The 12,402-nt window shown below is 43.2% G+C and overlaps 1 protein-coding gene across 1 annotated transcript in view; it reads right to left on the bottom strand.

Moving 5' to 3' along the window:
* The window catches only part of LOC126484500 (probable cytochrome P450 6a14), a 59,724-nt gene extending 47,845 nt beyond the window's left edge, over positions 1 to 11,879 (bottom strand). Inside the window, exon 1 of the mRNA XM_050108039.1 lies at positions 11,805 to 11,879. The gene's annotated coding sequence lies outside the window, so the exon portion shown is untranslated. The remainder of the gene's footprint in view (positions 1 to 11,804) is intronic.
* Between the last annotated feature and the right edge of the window lie 523 nt (positions 11,880 to 12,402).

Raw genomic sequence — 12,402 nt, 5'->3', positions numbered from 1 at the left:
CCTTCGGTCTGGAAATCTGTCTCGATACAAACGTACCGCGCCACGGCTATTGGCCCGTGCTTATACACACATCAAATGAGCATTTGCCAACTCCGCATTTGTAAACATTGCACTGACTGCAAAACCACGTTCGTGATGAACACTAACCTGTTGATGCTACGTACTGATGTGCTTGATGCTAGTACTGTAGAGCAATGTGTCGCATGTCAACACAAGCACCGAAGTCAACATTGCCCTCCTTCAATTGGGCCAACTGGCGGTGAATCGAGGAAGTACAGTACATAATGACGAAACTAAAATGAGCTCTAACATGGAAATTAAGCGTTTCCGGACACATGTCCACATAACATCTTTTCTTTATTTGTGTGTGAGGAATGTTTCCTGAAAGTTTGGCCGTACCTTTTTGTAACACCCTGCATACAGTAAACCTCGCTAATCCGTACCCTACAGGATCGAGAGCATGGTCGCAAGGTAAGAAAGGTCGGATTATCGGAGAAAAAAAATTTTTTTTTTACCTGTAACATCACAATACAGTACAGTAAGACTTTAATTTTCAACTGGAAATACTGTCTGAAATTCTGTTCCATGTTAAAACAGTAACAAAACGAAAAGAAAACGTCGGCACATTAAAAAATCTTACACGAAAGTGTAATGTGAACTACACTACTGGCCATTAAAATTGCTACACCAAGAAGAGATACAGATGACAAACGGGTATTCATTGCACAAATATATTATAGTGGAACTGACATGTGATTACATTTCCACACAGTTTGGGAGCATAGATACTGAGAAACCGGTACCCAGAACAACCATCTCTGTCCGCAATAACGGCCTGGATACGCCTGGGCATTGAGTCAAACAGTGCTTGGATGGCGCTTACAGGCACAGCTGCCCATGCAGCTTCTACACGATATCACAGTTCATCAAGAGTAGTGACTGGCGTATTGTGACGAGCTATTGTGACGAGCCAGTTGCTTGGCCACCATTGACCAGACGTTTTCAGTTGGTGAGAAATCTGGAGAATGTGCTGGTCAGAGCAGCAGTCGAACATTTTCTGTATCCAGAAAGGCCCGTACAGGACATGCAAGATGTGGTCGTGCACTATCCTGCTGAATTGTAGGGTTTCGCAGGGATCGAATGAAGGGTAGAGCCACGGGTCGTAACACATCTGAAATGAAACACCCACTATTCACAGTGCCGTCAATGCGAACAAGAGGTGACCGAGACGTGTAACCAATGGCACCTCATACCATCACGTTGGGTGATACGCCAGTATGGCGATGACGAATACACGCTTCCAATGTGCGTTCACCGTGATGTCGCCAAGCACGGATGCTACCATCATAATGCTGTAAACAGAACCTGGATTCATCCGAAAAAATGACGTTTTGCCAGTCGTGCACCCAGGTTCGTCGTTGAGTACACCATCGCAGGCGCTCCTGTCTGTGATGCAGCGTGGAGGGTAACCGCAGCCATGGTCTCCGAGCTGATAGTCCATGCTGCTACAAGTGTCGTCGAACTGTTCGTGTAGATGGTTGTTATCTTGCAAACGTCCCCATTTGTTGACTCAGGGATCGAGACGTCGCTGCACGATCTGTTACAGCCATGCGGATAAGATGCCGCTCATCTCGACTGCTAGTGATACGAGGCCGTTGGGATCCAGCACGGCGTTCCGTATTACCCTCCTGATCCCACCGATTCCATATTCTGCTAACAATCATTGGATCTCGACCAACGCGAGCAGCAATGTCGCGATACCATAAATCGGAATCCCGAAAGGCTACGATCCGACCTTTATCAAATTCGGAAACGTGATGGTACGTATTTCTCCTCCGTACACGAGGCATCACAACAACGTTTCACCAGGCAACGCCGGTCAACTGCTGTGTGTGTATGAGAAATCTGTTGTAATCTTTCCTCATGTTAGCACGTTGTAGGTGTCGCCACCGGTGTCAACCTTGTGTGGGTGCTCTGAAAAGCTAATTATTTGATTATCACAGCATCTTCTTCCTGTCGATTTAATTTCGCGTCTGTAGCACGTCATCTTCGTGGTGTAGCAATTTTAATGGCAGTAGTGTAGTATCTGTACTGTAAGACACGCCTGTAATGTACGGTCAGATACTGTAAATGTGAGTGAAAGATTAATAGCTCTACCTACCTTATTACAGTACTGAAGTGACAGACAATTTACTTGCAATTAACTTTTTAAAACATGAAATGGCATGGTAAGAAAATGTTCTGTTCTTAAGCAGGACAAAAAGAATCTGGAATGAGCATTTGCTTAGCAACCAGCGACGTTGATTTTGTCGCAATGCTCCGCCTTTACGTATGCACAAAATGTCTTATGGGGGAGACTTAGAGCTTCGTTCGATGTATTGAGATACTATATCAAATCCATTTTTACGATCTGTATGCGGTACTCGAGCCATAGGTTCTTTGTCTTTGTTGCCGTCATCGTCTTTCTTGTTCTCATCCGTTGTTCGATGTACGGCATCAATGATTTGACCGTCAGTTAATTCTTCACCCGTTGTGCACTCAACGACAGCTGTAAGCATCCACTCCATTACATCATTTTGCTCAACAACCGGTTGTAAAATCAGCAATTGCTTCAAAATCGCTGGAGTGTCTACATCTCAATTTCATCACTCTTGGCGTAGATTGTTTCATCTTGATTCTCTTCACACGTTTCTTTCGGTGTTTCATCTTTAGCGTCATTCATTTCTTGTCACAGTTTGCGCCAAGATTTTTCATGCGTTGATGCCTCAATTTCTTCCAACACTGAGGCAGCTGTGTTGATTACATCTTTTCTTTTTATTAATTTCATTGAAACGAGCTGCTTCCTTCTTGTGTCCTTCTGAAACTGATCAAATGTATTTTCGACTGTATCGCCTCTTCAGCCACCCAATGACCCCCTGGTCCACGGGTAATATTACACATGCTAAATTGGCAGGAAGAAATAAAGGTTTTATTTCACCTTTTAAGGTTCATCTTCGGATGGATGAGATGTCAAATTGTCGAGTATCAGTATAGAACGTTTAGCGAGTTTCTTTCCCTTCAGGTATTTCGTAACGGCAGGGACTAATTGATCATGTACTGATGTCGCTTTGCTTGGGCAGCTTCATCATCAGTCATGACACGTGACTTCCACTAATCTTTACACTCTTTTCTCTCTGTGTAAACTGTACTTCATCTGGCAAACGAAGTAACGCTGTTTGTAACCAACGAAAGACAGTCATCAGATGCCTTGTTTCCAAAATTCGAAGTAAATGTATTGAGATTTCAGTCTAGATGATGCCCTGGCAGTCAGAGATAGCTTACAAAAATAACACGAAAGAAACGTACAGACTTTGATACTCCGAATTATTGATTTCAGCTATGTTACTCTGCAAGGCCTTTCTCAGAAAATCTCTCGGCACCTGGAACGGGTTATGAATGCCATTGTTCTTTATACGTGTGATGTTCGAATCCGTGGTCATATTTCGCCAACTTATGAACAGTTGTCTTAGCTGCGTGCAGACAGGCGCAGGGATTTCCGTACCATCGGTCTTCTCATCATCAGTCATGGCACGTGACTTCCACTAATATTTACACTCTTTTCTCTCTGTGTAAACTGTACTTCATCTGGCAAACGAAGTAACGCTGTTTGTAACCAACGAAAGACAGTCATCAGATGCCTTGTTTCCAAAATTCGAAGTAAATGTATTGAGATTTCAGTCTAGATGATGCCCTGGCAGTCAGAGATAGCTTACAAAAATAACAGGAAAGAAACGTACAGACTTTGATACTCCGAATTATTGATTTCAGCTATGTTACTCTGCAAGGCCTTTCTCAGAAAATCTCTCGGCACCTGGAACGGGTTATGAATGCCATTGTTCTTTATACGTGTGATGTTCGAATCCGTGGTCATATTTCGCCAACTTATGAACAGTTGTCTTAGCTGCGTGCAGACAGGCGCAGGGATTTCCGTACCATCGGTCTTCTCTACTGTCTTATCAACGCAGACAGTCTCTCATAATCTCTCCTCGTCCTTGACGCTCTTGCCTGAGCAAAATGACAGCAACGTCCCATCCCGTCAGACCAAAATCCTCTCCGTCCCTCTCCATTGTTCAGCTACTTCCTCTAAGTCCTTGTCAGTAACAGAAACTCGACGCTGCAATAATCACCCACATTATGTTACATAACTAAATAACACATACAGACTCAGAAGGCAGTTACTGACGTATCTTCTAAAGCAACAATAATGATTACCACTGCTTCTGTTACCACCATACGTCCTTCCTTAGAATCTATTATACTTTTTCTTTCAGTGTACTTGCCTGGTGCAGTTTCCTTAAATTTCCTTTACCCAGGACTCGCTAAATCATAAAACATCTGTTTTGAACGTCTTTAAATTCGTTATTGTTATTATTATCATTATTCTCAGTATTATTGTTCAAAAATGTGTGCGAAATGTTATGGGACTTAACTGCTAAGGTCATCAGTCCCTAATCTTACACACTACTTCACCTAAATTATCCTAAGGACGAACACACACGCACACCCATGCCCGAGGAAGGGTTCGAACCTCCGCCGGGATCAGCCGCACAGTCCATCACTGTAGCCGCCTAGACCCCTCGGAAAATCCCGTGCAGCTCAGTATTATAGCTGTTATCATGATTAGAGGTAGCAGTAAGCAGTAACAGAAGTACAGCCAGTATAAGCTTTTGTAGTTCACAGTCAGTATTATTATTGCCCGCATCTCGTGGTCGTGCGGTAGCGTTCTCGCTTCCCACGCCCGGGTTCCCAGGTTCGATTCCCGACGGGGTCAGGGATTTTCTCTGCCTCGTGATGGCTGGGTGTTGTGTGCTGTCCTTAGGTTAGTTAGGTTTAAGTAGTTCTAAGTTCTAGGGGACTGATGACCATAGATGTTAAGTCCCATAGTGCTCAGAGCCATAGTGCTCAGAGCCCTCAGTATTATTTACTCTCATCCTCACTATACCACTCAAATCGTTTTAATACCATTTGCATATTAAAATCGTTATTTGCTAGGTATCTATGGTGTAAAAAGTGTATTGTACGCGTGAAACCCTGGTCCGCAATAAGAAAGAACCTGATGGCGCTAATGAGAGCAGGTTAATTAAATAAATGAATAAAAATAAAATATTTCCATCCAAGAATAGTGCTGAATGCACAGAGCATGACACGACGGTTAAACGTCAACTAGCTCCGTAGTTTCGTAACAGAACTGCACACTGCATCTGCATCAGAACTCCGCCAGCTGCCGTAGGGTGCATGGCGGAGGGTACCCTGTACCACCATAACTCATTTGCTTTCCTCTTCAGCTTGCAAATAGAGCGAGAGAAAAACGACTATCTATATGTGTCCGTATGAGCCCTAATTTCTCGTATCTTCGTCGTCTTTACCCGCAATGTATGTTGGCAGCAGCAGAATTGTTCTGCAGTCAGCTTCAAATACCGCATCTCTAAATTTTCTCAATGGTGTTTCTTGAAAAGAACATCGCCTTCCCTCCAGGGATTCCCATTTCAGTCTCCCAAGCAACACCGTAGCACTTACGTCTTATTCTAACCTATCGGTAACCAATCTCGCAGCCCGCCTCTGAATTGCTTCGAATGTCTTCCTTCAATCCGACCTGGATAGGATTCCAAACACTGCGGCAGTACTGAAGAATAGGTCGCACCAGCGTCCTATATGCATTCTCCTTTACAGGTGAAGCACTCTTTCCGAAGATTCTCCAAATACACCGAAGTTGACCATTCGGATTCCCTACCACAGTCGTCACATGCTCGTTCCATCTCGTATCGCTTTTCAACGTTACGCCCAGATATTCAGACGACGTGACTGTGTCAAGAAGGACACTAGTAATACTCTATCCGAACATTAAAGGTTTGGTCTTCCTACTCATCCGCATCAATTTAGATTTCTCCCACATTTATAGCTAGCTGCCATTCATCACACCAACTGCAAATTTTGTCTAAGTCGTCTTGTGTCTCCCTACAGTCACTCAATTTCGACACCTTACCATACACCACGGCATCAACCGCAGTTTGCTACCCACTCCGTCCGCCATATCATTTATGTATATAGAGGACAATAGTGGTCCTATCACACTCCTGGGGCACTCCTGACGATAACCTTGTCTCCGATGAACACTCGCTATCGAAGACGACATACTGGGTTCCATTACTAAAGAAGTCTTCGAGCGTCTCACATATCTGTGAGCTTTTTCCATATGCTCGCACCTTCGTTAACAGCCTGCAATGGGGCATCTTGTTAAATGCTTTCCGGAAATCTGGAAATATGAACTCTACCTGTCGCCCCTCGTCGATAGTTCGCAGTACATGATGTGAGAAAAGGGCAAGCTGAGTTTCGCATGAGTGACGCATTCTAAACCCATGCTCATTCGATTCGTGGGCATAAGCTTCTTTGTCTCAATAAAGTTTATTATATTCGCACTGAGAATAGATAAGTGCCAAACGGTTGTTACTTGTTGACAGTCATCGCAGCTTAAGTTATTTTTCATTATCAGTTATTTTTTAACTGTCCCTTATCTGTGCTGTGACTGGCAGCTAAATGCGAAACCGAATTCCTCCGCACACGACATATTTGTCGAGATAAAACTCCATGCCTGACACATCTGGTGATTTAAACCTGTGTGCCGCGAAAACGTTCTGTCTCGATTCAAGCATTAAGAACCTCCCCAAAAATATCTGTTACGCGGCATATCAAAGACTGTCTAGGCGGCAAATCCAAGTTTCTGAGTTCGAAAACACGCAGCTCCGTTACTGTAAGCAAAACTCGAAACCTAATATCTGCTGATGTTGCCTTGCTGCGCAGCGGAAAATGACCTGACTAATTAAAGTACTGCCGCCACTGGTTCACCACGTAGTAGTGACAGTTTCTGTTTTTAAAAACTGTTCACTATTTTGTCCTTTCATCCATTGTTACGTGTCCCTGTACGCTGCCGCAGTTATACATCAACCCGCCGCCCCTTTCCTTTCATGTTTACATCTGCTCGCTCACCCTCCCCACGCAATCCCTCATGCTCCCTCTCTCTCCGTCTCTCACTGCCTGACCATGGAACCCGCGCAGAGGAATGCTCGCCCGTTCATGTTTAACATCGCTTTTCCTCAGAATGTCATCCGCTATCCCCCACACCTGCCTATCCCTTCGCAACAGCTGCAGAATCCTCTCCCCTCTCATTTACGTTGAGCATCTTTTACACATTATCCTGCAAAAATTGTCGTCAACTACAGCTCACGTCTTTCTGAAAATCAACATATCCGATTTCACTTCCTCCCACTTCCAGGAGTCTCAAATTTTGCGGTACTATCCTGGAAATTGATATGGGAGATATTGGACAACCAGAGTTTAACAGATTATTGGAAGAGTTGACATCAAATAAGGCTGAAGGTACAAATGAAACTGTTTTGGAATTTCTAAACTCATTAGTGGCAGTGGCAAAGGAGTGGCTGTTCCAGCATGTTTGTGGAATTCATGAGTCTGCAGATGCAGTATCAGACTTTCGGAAAATTATCATCCACACACTCTACATGGGAATGGCAGATAAGTGCGAAAACTATCGTACTATGAACTTAACATCCCATGGATGATAAGAACAATACACAGAAAAATGGACAAGAAAATTCAGAACCTGTCAGATGGCGATCAGTTTGGCTCAAGGAAAGTAAAGGCGTCACAGAAGCTCAATAATGGTTCAAATGGCTCTAAGCACTATGGGACTTGACATCTGACGTCATCAGTCCCCTAGACTTAGAACTACTTAAACCCAACTAACCTAAGGACATCACACACATCCATGCCGGAAGCAGGATTCGAACCTGCGACCGTAGCAGCAGCGCGGTTCCGGACTGAAGTGCCTAGAACCACTCGGTCACAGCGGTCGGCGTCACAGAAGCAGTTCTGACGTTGATCGTGGTAGTGGAAGCAAGACTTAAGAAAAATCACTACACGTTCTTAGGATATGTCGAACCTGGAATAATATTGGAGTACGCAGAGTAGTGCGCGATACTCGAAATTCAGAAAAAAAAGGAGTAAGCTACAGGGAAACAGGGGTAACATACAGTGTGTGCAAAGTTAGTTAGTTTCACGTTCCATGGATTTTTTGTACGATAAATTGCAATGATGTAGAACAAGTCATTTTACATTCACATCACAAATTAATTTGTAAGTATGGCTACATGGTGAATATTTACGAGTTTTCGTTTTAATGTAGAGATGAGAGTTGATAATACTGCCACGACCTCTTACACATTACGATAATAGAATAATAAGAATGAAATCTCGAGAGGGTGTAATCCAGGGATGCAGTCTATTACTGTTGAGTCGAAAAAGCAATATGATGAAAATAAATGTTCAAGAGTGAGATTAAAATTCAGGCTGAAGGAATATCAATGTTAAGATTCCTTGATGGTATTAGAATCGCCGATGAAACCGAAGAGGAAATGCATGACCTGTTGATTGGAATGAATAGTCTAATGAGTAAAGAATGTACTGAAGGTAAACCAAAGAAAGACGAAAGTAGTGAGAAGTATCGTAAATGAGATTAGCGATCAGCTTAACAGCAAAATGGGGGATCACGAAGAAAAATTACACGTAACGAACAAAGTAAGGAGGACATAAAAAGCACGTTATCACTAGAAAACAGGGCATTACGGGTCAAGGATAGTCTGCTAGTATCAAAAGTCGGTCTTAATCAGAGGAAGATATTTCTGAGAATGTACGTTTGTAGTACAGCATTGTATGAAAGTATACCTTGGGCTGCAATAATCGAAGCGTTTGAAATTTGGAACTTTGCGGTAAGATATTACGGGACCAAACTGCGTAGGTCATCAGTCCCTAAGCTTACACACTACTTATTCTAACTTAAACTAACTTACGCTAAGGATAATACACACGACTATGCCCGACGAAGGACTCAGACCTCCAACGGGGGGAGCCGCGTGGACCGTAGGAAGGCGCCCCAGACCGCGCGGCTAAACCGCGTGGCGAAGCGTTTGAGATGTGGTTCCTGAGAAGGATGTTGAAAATTAAGTGGCCTGACAGTGTTCCGAATAGCGGAGTTCCCCACAGACTCAACGAGAAAAGGAAAGTGTGGGAAATACTCAGAAGGAGAACGGACAAGACTATAGGACATCAAGAAATAACTCCCGTGGTACTAGCGGGGGCAGTAGAAGTTAAAAACTGTAGACAAAGGCATAGATGGGAAAATACCCAAAAAGCAACTGAGGACGTTGCGTGCAAGCGCAGTTTTTAGGTGAAGAGGTCAGGGCAAGAGAGAAATTCGTGGTAGACCGCTTCGAAACACACAGAAGACTGACATGAAAAAAAGAGAATAAGGCTCAACAATGTCAGACAGTGGAAGACTTCAGGTTTAGATGTGTGGTTACCCTTAATCATAAATAAAATCGGCTTTTATCTTTGTTCAAGGGAAATCATAACTTAAAAACTCATACAAATTATTAAAATAGATGTACCTACATATGCATGTATGTATGTTCTACATCTGCCCCTAAACCACAGGACCGATTTCATCCAGCTTTGCTACACATATCATTAACTCTCTGGAAAGAATCACCGTGTGGGCAAGAACCACATGCCTACCAAGGGATGGGAATGAGGGTGAAAAATCAGTGTAGCCCATACTTTAGCTACCCAGTATTTGAGAAAGAGACCACTTAGTGACTTGCAATTTCAAAGTTTATGAAACTTGTTCTCATTGACGACCCCCACAAAATGTTTAAAGGGAAAAATTTTGTTGTTTTTAGATTTCCACTATTCATGCAGCAAAACTGCCATATGAAACATAAAGTTTTACTTTATTACTCCTTTACTGCTGACTGCATTCTTGAGATATTTTGCAGACAGTATACACATATATTATTGTACGTATCAGAAAAATCACGTCATTGTACGACACTTAGGTCAGGAGATAATGACGTCATAAAAGCCGAATGTGTCAAAAACTACCTCATCGTGCAAGACGTTTAAACTTATTAGTTCGTTACCACTAACTCTATTCCCAGCACTTTAGTATACAGGATCCACATTTGCCGCAGCAGCCACATTTGCAGCTTAATGTACCTACAAAAATATGCACTGTACAACACATGGTTGAGGAGATATGAAGCCAAATGCTGAGATGCGAGAAAAAACTACCGCATCATGCTGGATGTTTCAATTTATTACTTCTTTGCTACTATCTCTATTCGCAATACATTTCGCCAACTGTGTCCACATATGGCACAAAAGGCACCTGCATCAATTATATCATTGTACAGCATATAAGTTAGAAGATACGGTATCATAAACATTAAGTGAAAATGAAAGTGCAGGGCGAAATTCTCTAGACATATAGGTAATAGGTAACATGTGTGTACAAATACGTATGAAATATGTTAAATATTTGTGAAATATCTTTGAATATGCATATGCGGGCAAAGCCACAGGTAAAAAGCTCATCCTAAACCATCGGAACAACATCAATCGAATTTGGTACACATATTAATTACAGTCTGGGAAGAAACAGCTGCCAACTATTGGTGTGAGTGTGATGACGTGCAGACATAAGGGAGGACGAAGAGACGCACAAACTGCGAAGGGGAAGAGGGAGATAGGGTCAGACAGAAGGATAAGCAGGTGGAAGGAGATAGGGGAGAGGGAAATGGACAGGCAGAGAGCAGAGAAGGAGATAGAGAGAGAGAGAGAGAGAGAGAGAGAGAGAAAGAGATTGACAAGGGCAGGGGGAGGAAGAGACAGACAGAGAGACGGAGGAGGTGGATACGAACAGACAGAGGGAGAGGAGGAAAAGGACAGAGGAAAGGAAGAGCAGGAAACAGACAGAGAGAGGGGCAGAAGGAAATGGACAGAGAGAGGATGAAGGAAGAGATGGACGAATAGAAAATTAAAGTAAATAAGTACCGGACAACACCGTGTTTGTCAGCTAGTAGAATATAATTTATCACCTTTTTAATGTTTTTAAATGATTTTTAAGTATTTTTAAACATCTCTGGCTTTAGCGTTGATGTAAGTGTCGCCTATATATTTCTAATAGTCTCTGTAACCGTTTGTTCAACAATCACATGCCATCTCATAACGTATATCATGAATATGGCACACGGATCACGGAAATAACTCCATGCAAAATTTTAAAAAAATGCCTGTTTTAATAGGCAATCTCTCTGAAAACAATGCGCATTTTTCATCGGCAATCTCTCTTACCTACTTTTGTCGTTCAGACAGTTAATGACACCACCCGTACACCATCCCCCGTATCTGTGAGCACATTTTCCATCGCCGCCTGCTATACTAAAGCCACGAAACATCAGGAGCTACACTAAATTACGACACGGCCGTACCTAGTCAGTCGCGCATACTTAGTCCGTGGAACGGTAACGTCGCAACCTGTGTTTGTGGAATAACTTTCGTCGAAGTAATGCCGCGGCTGTTGACAAACAAAACGAGGCTGTTTGAAAAACAACGATCTAACAACGAAATGCGCATGCGCAGAGAAGTTCAAGGACGTTCAAAGGCGGAGCAGTGCACACCTGCTGGTTCGGTTCGCATAGCTACGGCAGTTCCGCCAGCTGTCTGTTACAAGCGTGCGAACTGACTAATGAGCACTTGAGCTCTCACTAAGCAGTTAGTCTTCATAGTACAAAAATAGAACATAAAGACAATGATGACACACACTCACACACACACACACACGTCAAACCACAGCACGCAGCAGTGAGCAGCTAGGAGAGAGATGGCACAAGACGCGGCTGCTTCCGCACACTCACCGCTGGGTGGCGAGCTGTCTCCTGTCTGAAGCCCGCTCTCTGCTCCCTCATATAACAGCTGGCCTTCGCTCCGCCAGTCACAGTGACTGTGCGAAATTTCGTGTGACGTCATCTACTGCGAGGCAGAGAAACCGGTAATCAGTCGGAATCCCAGAGGAAACTGCCTGTAAGAGTGACTCAGGCAAAATCAGATAATTTCCGATTGCTCGGAATATGCGTCCTTGTTGTTCTTCGTCACCTCACGATAAAAGATATTATGTGGAGCTGTCGACTGCACAAATGATTATGGTGATAATAAGCATACAGGATGAGTCACCTAAGACTTAGCACAGCTTTCATTTCATAAACCGTTCCAGATATCGTAAAGGGGGTTTCTGCAGTTGATAGTATGTCGAGAGCAACCTGATGTTTTGTATCGATAACGCCCTGAATTTTGGTATCAATCAAGATATTGAAATAAGTATGGTCAATTTTTTGTAATGGTGCCGTATAAATGCATTCAGGAGCTCTTGGAATGACAATTACAATGAGCAGCGGTTGTTAATATTGACACTGAAACCTTCGGTAAAACAATGCGAGAAATGTGCTAAAATTGGAA

This window comes from Schistocerca serialis, chromosome 6 (assembly GCF_023864345.2).
Source record: "Schistocerca serialis cubense isolate TAMUIC-IGC-003099 chromosome 6, iqSchSeri2.2, whole genome shotgun sequence".
In the NCBI taxonomy this organism is placed as follows: domain Eukaryota; kingdom Metazoa; phylum Arthropoda; class Insecta; order Orthoptera; family Acrididae; genus Schistocerca; species Schistocerca serialis.
This window is presented reverse-complemented; position numbering and strand designations above follow the sequence as displayed.